This window comes from Drosophila nasuta, chromosome X (assembly GCF_023558535.2).
Source record: "Drosophila nasuta strain 15112-1781.00 chromosome X, ASM2355853v1, whole genome shotgun sequence".
NCBI classification, from domain to species: Eukaryota; Metazoa; Arthropoda; class Insecta; order Diptera; family Drosophilidae; genus Drosophila; species Drosophila nasuta.
This window is the reverse complement of record NC_083459.1, coordinates 23,392,548-23,407,284: the sequence shown is the minus strand read 5'-3', so window position 1 is coordinate 23,407,284 and position 14,737 is coordinate 23,392,548. Positions and strand designations below refer to the sequence as shown.

The following is a 14,737-nucleotide window of genomic DNA, read 5'->3' as shown; positions in this document are numbered from 1 at the left end:
GTCGGTGCTTCAAAGTCGTTCGCAAGTCAGCAGCAAAAATGAAGTTCGAGTTGCCTCCTCTCTCTCTTTTTCACTCTCTTTCTCCGTCTCTTTCGCTCTCATGGGTTGTGTGTGTGGTTTGTGCAACATCTCCGGGGAAGAAGAATGTGAGTATGTTTTGCCTTTGTTTTTGTTTTTGTAGATGTTGTTGGCTTCTCTTTTTTTTGTTCCGTCTCGTTGTCATGTGTCAAGTGCCAAAGTAGTAAACAACATGTTTACGCTGCCGAAACAGTAACAGCAACAACAACAAGTACAACAACAACAAGTACAACAACAATCTACAATCTACAAGAATCTGCTCAAGTGGTTTGCTGCCCTTGAAGTCGTCGCAAACCAAACTTGCGAGACGCCTTCTTCTCTCTCTCTCTCTCTCTCTCTCATGTCTCATAACTGGGCTTCTGTTTATTGCGTAACTTTGATTTCCCCAAAGGTTCGAGCTGCTCAATTGACTCATGTTCCAGAAATCGCTGACAACAATTGCTTACAACTCTTTTGGGCTTCGAATTGTTCAAGGTGAATCGATGAAGTCAACTTTGTGTTCAATTGCAAAACAAATTGCTAGTTTATTGTAAATATTTCAAATATGTTTTCCACTGCTAAAGTAGAATCGTATTTTCAGTGGGAATATGAAAACCACGCAAATTTGCAAAGTATTTGAATAGTTTTTTTATTTTATTTATTAAAATAACGGATATAAACCTTATTGCAATGAGATGATCCAGATCGACTACGATCTTCAGGCTAATTAAAATGCAATAGGTAATTACATCTCTTGTATATTCTGTATATTTCAGTATTTTTGTGGTATATTAGTTTGGTGTATATTTACTTTTCTATGGTACTTTTAAATATCTATCTTTGAATATGGAAAGTAAAGTCTTGGTAGTAGAAATCGAATTATTGCTTATTGTACTCGTAGTAATGTATTACTACAGCCAAAAGCAGGTACCAAATATACATTTCATTATATTTAAATACGTTTTGGTATATCAATTTGGTATATTTTATCTTACTATCGAAGTACAAGCTTTATTTCAGTATTTTTTGAATATCAATTTGGGATATATTCTCACTTCTTTAGCCGCAAAATGTACATCTCGGTAAATTCCAGTATTTGTCGGTATATTAATTCGGTATAATCTCAATTTTTTGATCATGCTATTGCTCAAGCTTTTAGTATAATACCAAACATAAATTTTGGTATATTTCAGTATATAAATTTGGTGTAATCTATTGAAGCTCAAGCTTTAGCATAATACCAAACTTACATTTCGGTATAATTCAGTATTTTCTCGGTATACAAATTTGGTATATTCTCTTTTTAATCGTACTATTGAAGCTCAAGCTTTTAGCAGATTATTTTATACTATAACTAATAGAAATTATTACTGATTACTTCAAATTTCAAATTTAACTACTTAAAAGTTCTTTTACAACGTAGCAAAATAAATCTGTATAACTTAGTCTGCAGATATGAAGTAATGTTATTAATATTTGAGCTTAGTTTAGCAGTTCTTCAAATCACATTCATTTATCTATTAAGATTCTTTTTTCTATTTCTCCATTAATGTTCTCTTCTATACTTCAGAGCAAATAATATCTTATAACAACTTTTTTTATAGAGAGAGAGCAACAGAAAGTATAAAATATATTTACTTATTAACATATTTAAACCTAGGGTGGGTAATATTTCATTAGTTATTTTCTCTTGTCTCCCAGTTGATTTATGAACTTTAATATTCGTTCGTTACTTCGTTATTCAAGCAGAGTAACATGTGTTGTTGCAAGTTTTTTGATTTGGTTTATGAGCTTTGCTTGCTTGCATGTTGCATCCAAAGGTCATTAATGTAAAGGCCAGGAAAGTGTTTGGCAACAGTTTGTGCAAATTGCTTATTTATGCTGGAATGCAGCCAGTGTTGGCAAATGCCGCAAACACGCGACAATTACAACCGAAAAGTGCCAAAGAACTTGATTAGTTATGTAAAGTGCGCTTTGCTGTTGTCCCGTCTCTCTTTCTCTCTCTCTCTCTCTGTCTCTTTTTCCTGCTCTGCGGTTTTGCAGCATTTGTCCCTAAACACAGAGCATGAACAGCAATGGGTGTGAAAGGGGGTGATGGGGGAAGGGGAACGCGGGGTTACAGTTACATTTTCGCTGATTTGGCACGTACGCAGCCTAAAAATGTTTCGCACTAATAAGGCCATTTGGACAACAGATGGCGCTGCTGGCAGCTCCCCACTAAATTGACCGCTGGTCGGCGCCAGCGTGTTAAATTTGTGAATTATGTTAATTTCTCACTCTCACTCTCTCCCACTCTTTCCCATCTCTGTCGCACCCATATGTGACATTTCTAAAAATGTAGTTTGTAGTAGAAAGAACTCATTCCGCTTTTTGCTTTGCTGCGTGTTGTGTTTCACAATTTGTTGGGTGCATCAGTTGACAGTCCCCACGGCACACACACACACACACACACGCACACTTATTCGCTTTGCTATGCGTCATCGTCTGGGACACACACAGACAGACAGACAGACAGACAAATGCGTCGCAATGTCGTCACATGTGCGCAACAAATTGCGTCTGCCGGTTTTGAATTTTGCGGTTACATTTCCGTTGCAACGTTTGCCACCGGCATCGATATTCTCATTCAAGCAGAACTCAAGCACTTGGTTGGGTAGAGGAGAGGGTGTGAAGAGGAGGGGGAAGCAGCAACAACGTTGACAGCATTTCAAATAGCAAACGCAAACGCAAAAGCCAAAGGCGTGCAAAATAATAAGAGCACAACCTGTCTAAGGCGCAGACAGACAAACACTCACACACACACGCACACACACACACACAGTAAAAATCCCAGTAGATCCAAGCAGGCGCACACTGGGCTAAAGTATATTTGCTATAAAATTTGCAGAGTTCAGATGCATACAGACTCTAAATAATAGTTATTGATTTTGAAAGTCGAATAGAATTTCTATTTATTTCAAATAATAAATAATTGCTGTTTGAAAGTTTAATAGAATTTATATTAATTTTTTTCAATTCTTAAGTTTACATATAAAAGTAAATAGATGATGCTTACGTTTTCCAAATTATAAACATCATATTATATATAGTTGTGTGAGCAAGTTTTCCAAATAATTCTACATTGTGTTCAACGTTCAATAGAATTTTTATTTTTGTAGTGTGCAGGTAATTATTTATGTAAAAACTATTTGAATCGATTCATAACTTTGCAGATGAAGGTCAAATTATGATGCCTAGGTTTCCCAAATAATATAGATTCTATAATAAAAGTTCCAAATAATTATGTACTTACTGTGTTAACAGCGTCCCAGAGGAGACAATGTAGCCATGTATGCCTGTCTGTCAGTCTGTCCGTCCGTCTGTATGAACACCTAGATCTTAGAGACTTTAAAAGATAGAGATATAATTATTTTTTTATCGCAATTGTTATGTTTGCACGCAGAAACTAGAGTCGTGATAACTATAGTTTTTAATGATTCCTGGTTGGTTGGAATCAGATAATAGGCAAAACGCCCAGTGCAGTAGCGTTTAAAATGCTTTGCAGACATTCTGTTGATTAGTTGGTTTGTGCTATACTATTTCTTTGCTTTTGTCTCATATTAATACTTAAACAATGAATACTATTCAGAGTAGAGCTTATTCCTGATGTTGAATTTCGTCACACTGTGTTTGCGCGTTGCCGAGCACTGATTCGCAGCTCGCTGCGGTTTCGCATGCAGCCCAAAAGTATGCAACGCAAAAAAAAGAAGAAAAGCAGAGAGTAAAAAAATAAATCTGTAAATCTGATTTATGTGTTTGGTGCGCGACGCGACGCCACGTGAGAGCACAAAAGAGATGGCAAACAAAAGCAAAGAATGCAAGATAGATAGAGAGATAGATAGAGAGATAGATAGAGAGAGGGAGAGAGAGAGAGGGAGACGACATGACTTGGAAGTTAGATATCGACTTGGCGGCAAACAAATCGCATCAAATTTTCATCCTCAGAGCCGAATTACGAATTGGCAGATTATGGAAATTGCCACAGTGCCACAGCTGGATGTTGCAAGCAAGTTTATTGATCAGCCGCACACACACACACACACATACACATACACTCAAATAGCTGGACACTGATGATGATGATGATGATGGTGATACATAAGCCTCAGTTGAAGTTGTGATTCTAGTTGTAGTTGTAGACTTCGATGGCTTATGTTATGACTCATGCATGCCACAGCCATAAAATAGAGAGAGAGAAAGAGAAATAGATAGAGAGGAAGAGAGAGTGGGAAGCTGAGTGGGGAATGTCATAATTTGATATGCGGCTAAAGTAATGCCAAGCTTAATACCTGTAGACAAATAATTACAGCAACAAACACAGCCAAGTAAGGGTAAGAGAGAGAGAGAGAGAGCGGGTGACAGCAGAGGGGGGAGGGGTGATGCCACATGTAGCATATTTAATGACAATGAAGCTCGTGTCAAGGATTACTAATTAGTGTCTGGACGTTGACGACCAAACGCAATGGATGCTGATGATACGCTTCATGCTTGTTGTTGTTGCTTTTTATGGCTGTGTGTGTGTGTGTGTGTGCACTTAAGCCCGAGATAACAGAAAGAGAGAGAGAGAGGTGGTGAGAAGAGGAAAGAGAAAGGGAGAGGGCGACACTCGCATTCGCATCAAGAGGCAAGATATTTGCTTTTTAAATTGACTTTGCCGCCCACAAATTGAGTTGTCCGTCCCTCCCCAGCCTCCCCTTTGCAGTGCTTCTCCCCGCCCCCCCCCACCACACCCATAATTTCGTCGTCTGTCTGTCGAGCTGTCTGATAAGCGTCCATGTCTTTGCTTACCTGAGGCTTAAGTGAAATTTTCGTTGATGTTTTTCCATCTCCATTTATTTCTCTTCTTTTTCTGTGTGAGTTTCGGTCTCATGTGTGTTGTGGGGGGCGTTGCAGGAGGCGTGTCCGTTTAATTGCAGCATCAGTTGGCCAAATTATGACTCTATTCCTTTGGGAGCACAACATGCACTCAAGACAGCTTTGATTAGTGCTCAACAGCTTATAATTTAGAGGCCTTAAATTACATTGAAAAGTGTTTGATAAGCCAACGTAAATTTCAAGGGAATTGCGCATAGTTTAAAACCAAATTTAAAGGGGAAATCTATAAGAAAGAGCGTAGAAAACTGACATACAAAACACTTAAATTTGAATGAGTGGAACTGAAACACATTGTGAAATGATTGTGTTCACATTTATTGATGCTATTAGAAGTGATTCATAGTTACGACTGTTGTGGCTGTGGGTGTGCTGACTAAGTTTGCTTTTTTATGGGCAACTCATGCCTGACAATTGATGACTATTGAGAGAGAGAGAGAGAGAGAGAGAAAGAGCTTATTAAGCAAAGAAGGGATTGGCTTTGCTGCCATAATGATGATTGAATAATATGTGTAATTCGAAAAGTAGCTAGCAATAATTCGTTGGGTTCAATTGAGCCACAATTTATCGATAGTAGTATGTAAATATACCAAATATAGCGTTCAGTATTTTTTCAATTCAACTTTAAGTTGCTAATTATTGTTACTCTATGGTATATTTTGAATGCGGCGGCATATAAAAATACCAAATATACCACTCAATATATTTCAGTATTTTTAATTAAACTTTAAATTTCTATTTATTGGTACTCCATTATACACCATTTTTTAATTTAATGGTATGTAATAATACCAAATATTGCCTTCAGTACATTTCAGTATATTTTTTGGGGTCAATTAAACATCGATTTACTATTTATTGATACTCTATCATATATTTTGAATGAAGTAGTATATAAATATACTAAATAGCAATCAGTATTTTGTTTAATATATAAATTTGTTATGTTTTAAGAATAGTACCGCATTCCTTTTTTTTTTTGGTATATTTTGAACGAATCAATATATAAATATACTAAATGTTCTCTTCACTATATGTCAGTATTTTGTAGTAGTAATATATAAATATACCAAATAGCATTCAGCATTTTGTTCCGTACATAAATTTTAAGAATAATACCGCATTGTTTTATTTTTTATGGAAAATTGGAAGCAAACAAACTTAATTGTAGCTTTCTATGCTGTTTATATTTCAATTATATTGAATGATTTACTATCAACACAATATTATAAATATAAACATTATATTGAGCTGTCATCTATAAGAAAGTTATTTGGATTTTACTTCGAGTATTCGCTATTCGTGTTGACTGTAAATTTGTCAGCATTTGAGAGCGATGATGAAGATAGTTTTTGTTCGTTTGATGCTGTTGCTCAAGTTGTTGCTAAGCTGATTTGTATTTAATGAGCTGTATATGCGTTGCACACACACACGGCGAAAAGAAAACATTTACATTTTCTAAGGGTGACTGTGACTCGATGATGTTTTTGGGGAAGCTGAGAGCTTTGGGGCTGCTCAAGTGTCGACTCGTTGGGTTTTCGATTTGGGGGTCTGTCTCAACGCTCAGCTCTCTCTCTATCTCTCTTTGGGGTTTATCACAGCGACTCTGTCGTTGCTCGTCAGTTTGAATAGGCATCAAAATCATTTGCCACAAACCACCTGTCAGTCAGTCAGCCTTCCTCCGCTTCCCTTTCCCCTTCCCCTATTAGCATTGCCATCAACATCGACATCGACAACATGCGACGCGATTATTTGCCTTAATGTAATGCTTCGCTGCCGCTTTCTATCCTCGGGCCTCTCACATTTTTTATTTGTTTAGCATTATGCGTTTGGTTTTTCCTTTCCCCCTTTTCACTTCGCCCGAAATGTGTCTGGCCTCAAAGGCAAGCTCTCGTTTTAACCCCTCGAGTGAAAATTCATAAATGAAATTCCGCAAATATTTTCGTTGGTTGATTTCCAGACTGCAAATGATGCTTGCTTCCTCCTTGTCTCTCCCTCTCTCTCTCTGTCTTTGCCTTTAGTTAATGGATTCTTACAGCAGTTTCAATCGAAATCTGCCCAAAAGTCTAGTCAGCTTTGCAATTTCAATTTCTTTGGGAATTTGCCTAAATTTGTAAATAAGTAAATCCTTCGTTGAAATTTCTTTAAATTTGAAGTAATGAAATATGTTTAGTAAATAAATAAATATTATTTACATATATTCATTCTTCTGCAAACTTTTTGTTCTCTTGTTTCTATTCACGTTTTGTTTTGCCTTGGCTATTCATCTAGTCCTTGGTTTCACCCCTTTGTAATCCCATAAATTCCTGTTCGTGTTTGTTTTCACAAAGGTTCAGATGTTGTCTAGTTTGTGTTTTTATCCTCCTTCTGTTTGTTCTTACCGAATTAAAGACTAGGCATAAATTTTTCCAGTTGTTGTGCTTTATATTTTTCCCCGATTAAGGACTAGGCATATCCTTGACTTTTGCCTTTTAATTATCTCCCGGTAGCTCTTTAATTTCTTCCCAAAATAGTTTACATCATTTGGGATCTTCTTCGTTGGCCGGAAATATGTTGCATTGAGAAACCGCTCAATTTCTTGGCAAGCAATTTCTTAAATTGTTTTGCACTCACAACTAATAATGAGAACGTCGACAAGGATAAGCATAAGCGAGGGGGGTTGGAATAAGGGTCGTCCTCTCCTTCTCCGTTCCTTTGCTTCTTGTGAATCTGGCTGAGTCATGGACAACATTAAGTTGCGGTCGTAGTCGTAGTTTTTCGACTCGTACCTCCCCATTTCGAGCATTTACTCCTCCCTCACTCTTTAGTTAGCAGCTGCTTTGCGCGTTTTGTCTGCGAGCCAAGAAAACCGCCATGGACAGACGGAACGACGGACGACGCTTAATCGACTTTGCCAACATTAAATGCGTGTGGTTAGCCTGTGCTTCCCTTTCCCCTTTCGCGCTGCCCCATTGAAAACTCTCCCCGCATGAAAATGGCGTGAAAAATAGCTGGAAAGAAAAGTCGCTTTCCCCATCGGAAGCTCAGCTGGTTCGGCTTCTCCTTTTGCTTCTGCTTCTGCTGCTGTATTATTAATGCCCATAAAAATATTATTGCCATTTTTTCGCATTTGGATTTTTGTAGGCGTCATTTCCCCCTCCTCTACACTTCCCCCCCTGCTTTAGCATTGTTGTCCTTTCCCCCCCGCAAGCGAACGTCTTGTCAAATGTCAGGCGTGAAGTGTTTGTTGATGCGCCGCGTTTGCTTCGTGCGATGATGAGGCGGAAGACGGGTCACAAACGAGTGACACACACACACACAGAGGGGGGTTGAGGGTTGTGTTAAGAGGGGAAGTGGGGAACGAAGAGTGGGGAGTGGGGAGCAAAGGCTAAGGAAATGCCGGATGTGCTGCGTAATTGGACCCATATGCTTCGAACTGACGTACGAAAAACTGTGTGGCCAACAAGTTGAGTTAAGGGGGAGGAGGAGGAGGATGTGGAGGGGAGTCTAGCATAGTTTTGGCTGCTTGCTGTGTGTGGCTTGTGGCTTCATATATATATACATATATTTTAGTTGCGTGGTGTAGTTTAGATTAGGTTCCGTTGAGCCACAATTGGGTTAAGCTAGCCACATGAGCTGCTCGAAATGAGCTAAACAGCAAAATGCAATGTAAAAAGTGAGGTTATGTGTGAGCAAAAAGTGAGGTTAGTTATGAATTAGGTATGGCTTACAACTGTCTAATGTAGGAAATTTGCAACAGAAAACGTATACAGATAGAAAGACAGAGAATACCTGTTTCCCTTTCTCTCTCCTTCTCTCTCTAACCAAAAGTGCGGTTATAGTTTCAGGTACCCACAAAAGTGAGGTTAGGCTTAAAACTAATGAAATTAAGCTCTAGCCACTTTGACTTCCAATCAAATTAAATATGAAGACAGTTAAATTGAAAAGTTTTGCCTTAAATTTACTGATTGCCAAATTGAGGTTATGTTTCACAGTCAATTATGAAAGTCAAAAGTATTATTTGATTATCATTTAACTGCATTCAACTGCCAAAAGCTGCTTAATTAACAACGACTGTGAAATGCTGCTCAAGTTTTGGTTAATTGACGTGACAAAATGCCGTCACTTGAAAGTGAGGTTATGCTGCACAATTGAGGCTTGAATTTTGGGGGAGTGAAAATATTAAATCGGTTTAGGAAGCGCGTTTCGATATGCATAAGCGAGCAACACACAAGTGAATCATATTCATGTGAATAGCCACAACTAACATGGCAAATGGCGATTTACTGTTATGTGATTCCTCCTACTCCTCTGCTGTCCCTTCCCCCTTTTCTATGGTTCATCTGCTCTTGTTTTTTGGGTCGCTTTTCCGCCACTCTCTCTCGTTCTGTGCAATTATTGCCCATTGGCAGCTGGCAATACATTTGGAGCTCGGCTCGGTTTTTGGTTTGCCACGTAATGCCCATTTAAGTGACTACACACAAAAGACCTCCCCAGCTTTACCGCCCACCGCTCACCGCCCACCGTCCGCAGTCTGCTGTTCGCTGTGCTCCAATCAGTGACGGCAACTGGGGAACGAAAGGCCGCAAATAAAGTGGCGATTGGATATTACAACTTTCCGGTCACTGCATTTCTGCAAAGTTCACAAAACTACAACTGCACTCACGTTCTCGACCTCCCCTCAGCCTCCTGCCTCCTGCCTTCTGCCTGCTGCCACAACTTCTGCTCCCACAAGCAGAACAATTTCGAATGTGCGCTCAACTGTAGTGGCAGCAACGGGTTGTACAGAGCAGAGCTAGCTGCCTCTGAATAACGTTGAGTGTCGTGTAGTCCAAACAGGAAGTGCCACACAGCACACAGAGTGAAAGAGAGAGGGGGAAGGGGAAGGGGAGCGAGGAAGTCAGGCAGAGTCAGCATTTGGCAACATGTGTAGCATTTACGATTGCGAGTATTTAAAACTGAAATCGTCCTTGGCCAGCGGCCACAAATGAATTTATTTATTTTACGGTTTTGTGACCCACCTCAGAGCCACGCCCCCTTCACGCTCCCACACTCGGGCTCGGCTTTTTATTTTTGCAATTTTCATTTGCCTGAACACGACACGGCCAACGATTTATATGGCGGGAACAGAGACAGGGACAGGGAGAGGGACAGGGACAGGGTTGTCACTCGCTCTCGAATGTGTCTATGAGATGCGTCTGCAGCAACCCCCGAAGGAGTCGCTTCACATAACGCTTTCGGGTGGTTGCGACATTGAAATTTATAGACTCTCCGGTTGAGTCAGGTGGTGCACACAAAATTTCAAGTGTTGTGGGGAGGATCTGCTCTTGATCTCTGACTCTGTCAGGATATACGCCACATTTCACTGCCTGCGTCGTCTGCAGTGAATGCTTTAAAAAAAAATGAATCAACAACAACAACACAATGCCAAAAAATATTTAATTAAAATTTATGGCGCAACCCCACAGGGTGCAGCCACCCAAGCGGAGGACCACCTGACGACCCAAACAGAGAGGACGAGAGGACAGGACGAAAGCCCGCATCAGGAATTTTCAGTCAGCGAAATGCCAAACGATGACACCCTTCAACAAAAACGTTTCATTTCGTCTCTCTCTCTCTTGTCTGCACTTCAAATGGCAACGTTGACTTTTGCTTTGCATCATCCGTTCCACTCCCCGCTCTTTCCCTTTTCCGTTCTGTTTCGTTCGCTCCCCATCGGCGCAGCCTACTTGAAAGTTTGTGCTCCCAAATGTCTCATTGACGGCCATTTTTAATGGCCTGCACTTGAGGCACAACAACAAAAATTACAAAATATAAACAAAAAACAAACATTAAGTGCGGCCTAAGCTTGGCATAAGACGAGTAGATACCCTGTAGTGAATGATAGTGAACGGGAGAAAAAGGAAAGAAAATGATAAGAGAAGAATCCCTACATGCAAATAAGTTAGTTCTGTAACATCATTGTTTAAAATGTGTACTCACGAACCTAATGAATTCTAAGAGTATATACCCTATAGAGATTGAAAGGGAACGGGAGAAAAAGGGAAGAAAATATATAAGAGAAGAATCCCTACAAGCAAAGAAGTTAGTTCCTTAATGTTCTTGTTGCGTTGTTGCCGCTCTTCACAATGTGCGTGCAACGTTGCATGTTTTAATTTTCTTTTTGCATTCCGTTTTTTCTGCGTATTTAGTTTTAAAAACTACCGACAACAAAATATATAAAACTACGCTGCAAAAATGTCCCCCAAAAAATATTAATTTCCCATCATTTTGCTGCTTGTGGCGGCGGCTTAGTTGAAAATCGTTTAAAAAATGTTTGTTACGTATGATGAACTTAATAATTTCTAAGCTTCTCCTGATAAGCCAATATACCCGCTGCTCTCACTGAGTTTCAGGATATGTGGAGATGTGAATACATTGGACAGAAAAGTGCTGCTTGCTTTCGGGCTCGCACACAATGCACATGCGAGCCATTAAAAAGTTGCAACCAGCAGCAAAGGCAGCGGCAGTAAGCGAGGGAGTACTGCGGTGGGTGGTGAAAAGGGGAAGGGGGGGAGTGTTCACTGGTGGTGCTCTTCCGACTGGATAAGTCGAGTAAACATTTCATAAAGCAATTGACGCTGGCAGGGCGGAAATTTACCTGTAATCGCACCGCAGCGCAAACAAATCAATTGAGCGTTAAAGGCCACGCAAGTAGCACCTTCCCCTCGCCCCACGCCCTGTGCCCAGCTCTCCATCTCCCTTTCCTATCCAGCGAAAGTGTTGTTACAACAGCTTGGAGCGCGGAAGTGTGTGTGAAACGCGTCGGCACTTTATTGGTAATTGAAAGCGTCTGCTTTGTGCGACGGAGCACGTTCGGTAGTTAATCAATCAGCTAAACAGTCGATCGATCAAGCAATCAATCAATCAATCATTCAGTCAAATGCCTAACTAAAAAGGTCAACGGGGTGTGCGACATCAACATCAACATCAACATCGCAAAGGGCTTTTCGGAGGTGTGTTCGAGATTGTTGCTAATTGCAATTAGTGCGCGCGACTTTGACAGAAACAACAACAACAATCGCAACAGCAGGACGACAACGAGTGACAACAATGGGAGCCACAACAATGCTAGTTACTCTACACAGCGAGGTCAAGCGTCAAGGGGGCGGGGGCGGGGGCGAGGTCGAGGATAGCTCGCCAGGGTTAAGGGGTTAACTAACTAGTCAAGGGGTTATTTGATACAACAGCGAAATAGAGTGCTGGCATTTCTTCAGGCAAAACATTGCTGACAATCCCATTAAAGCGGCAACTGCCTGATAAGGGAAACTCTGCTGAAATTGCCGCCTAGTTGATTAGCCAAAGCTCATTAAAACTCGCTTAAAACTGCGTTTAAACTCATTAAATCAATTTACGCTTGATTGTAGCTATGGATGAGTCAATTTTAAGGTCACTTAATATTAAATTGAAGTACATTTAGCTCAAATTGATGCTTACAAAGCTCCATTAAAGCTCCATGTAAGCTGTTTAACTAAATTTAGGTTACAAGTTTATTCGCGAAAGTGCATTGCTAAAGCGTTTTACTCTTTTCTACTTACTATTTTTCAATTATGTGACGTATAAAAAGCGAATCAATTTACGCTATTTAAGCTAAAGCTTAGAAAAGCGCTGTGAAAGCTGTTTAACGAATTAGAGCTTTTAAGTTTATTAGTGAAAGGGTTTTACTCGTTGTACCAATTTCCAATTTTCACTGTGATGTGTATATCATTGAGTTTTAAAGAGCTTTAATCAGCTCAAAGCTCATTAAAGCGCTGCGAAAGCTCTTTAACTATATTGTTAATTTTATAGAAAAAAGTGCATTGACCAGAGTGTTTTAATCTTTGCACTTTATTTTGTAATTTTCATTGTGTTTAAAAAGCGCATTGATAACGAGCCTTCATGCTTTAAAAATCTCAGTAATTTACATTTTTTTTAGGAATTGAACTTTTCCGCTTTCTAGCTACTTCATGTTGTTCTTTTTATAGCTGAGTTGGGTTTGCCTTTGATTAAGACTAACGAGTCAAGATTGGGTTAATGAAAACAGTAGTAAGCGAAGCCTAGACAGCATCATCAGCAGCAGCTGTCAATCCCTACTCAATTACGAGTAATTAGATCTGTGAAATGCGTCGTAAAGAGAAGGAGCACAAAATGTTGTCAACGTGCGAAAAGAGAAAGAAAGGAAAAAAGCCAAGCAGAAAATGCGAGAATCAGGCAACTTCATTTCCTGGCAAACCTGGCCAACAATCTGTGTCAAAGTGGCGGCAATGCGATGTGGCAACATGTGGCAAATGCTGCTGAGTTGCAACTGTCTCTGTGTGTTTGTGTTTGTGCTCGTGCTCGTGTTTGTGGCAGTTGCACGAACCGGGCGCGTTGCCAAAGTGCCTGCGGTTATGCGCCAGTGTTTGCTGCCACCAAGGCTGGCTTGCAACTTGCAACTTGCTAGTGAAACGAGCCGCATTAACGCCGCCTTTAAAATTTATGATATTTACTCGAGCAGACAGCAGCAAGCACAGAGGCCACAACGTTGGGGGCAGGCATCCAGGTGATGCCAATGGACATGGACACGTGCCAACCAAGGCTGCCCGCCTCCTCTCTCTCTCCTCTTCACTCTCCACTTCCACCTTTGGGTTATGCATTTTTTATGGCTGCACATCAAAAGCAAACTAAAGAGACGCCAACAACTTGCAACTTGGCAATCACTGCCATTCTTCGGACCAGGCCAATGAGTAGCCTTTTAAGTGTGTGCCTCTGACTCATCGACGTCGCTTGCGCAATTCTCTCTCCACCTCTCATCTTAATAACTCGAACAAAATACTCTTTACATTCTGTTAGATAACTGCTTCTCTTGATTTATTCGCTGTTGAAACGCGGCATAGTTTGATTTATCTCATTGAGATTACAGTACGTAAAAAAAGCAATTTTAGATGAGCTGAATTATTATTTATTGCTTGCTTTAGTTGTGAAGGAATTTATTTGTAATCTCTTTTGAAGATTGTTGGCTTTGTACGTTCTTTCAACATTGGGTTTCTTATTTATTTTATTGTCATAGCGAATACAAATTCTCATTACAATGATTTTGTTCTTTCAGCATTCTTTTTTTTATTTATTTATTTTATTGTAATAACGAATTCAATTTTCTAAAATTTCTATTCGTCTTTTAACTTTTTTCATTGAATTGAACCGCTTAATCTTCTTGCTTTTAGTTGTTGGATTGTCTTTCACAATTCACATTCAATGCTAAGCATTTTCTATTTATTATTTGTTGGTTTCTTTTTCACGATTCACATTCAATGGTCTCCATTATTATTATTCATTTAGTTCTTCGTTTAAGAACTTCTGTCGCATATTTTCGTTATTTTACTTCATAATATACCAAATATAGTCTTTGGTATATTTTAGTAATTTTTGGTATATTTAAAGAATAATATTTTTGTTGGTTTGCTGCTATTATATTGTTTTACATATCAATATACCATACATAACTATCGGTATATTTGTAGTATTTTTGGTATGTAAATTCGGTATATTTTACGAATAATATTTTTTCTGATGTTATATTACGTTGCATTAATATGTGATAACATACCAATATACCAAATGGAGCATTCGCTATATTTTAGTATTTTTGGTATTTTAATTTGGTATATTTTAGGAATACTCTTTTTTTTTGCTACTAAATTTGATTATTTTTCGGTACGATTTCATTGCTTCACATTAATATATAGTACTATATAAAATATTATTTTGGTATAGTTTAAGAATAATATTTTTT

The 14,737-nt window shown here is 39.2% G+C and overlaps 1 protein-coding gene across 2 annotated transcripts in view; it reads left to right on the top strand.

The window, feature by feature from the left end:
- LOC132797258 (neurogenic protein mastermind) overlaps positions 1 to 14,737 on the top strand; it is an 80,426-nt gene that overhangs the window by 41,670 nt on the left and 24,019 nt on the right. The gene's annotated exons all lie outside the window — the stretch shown is intronic.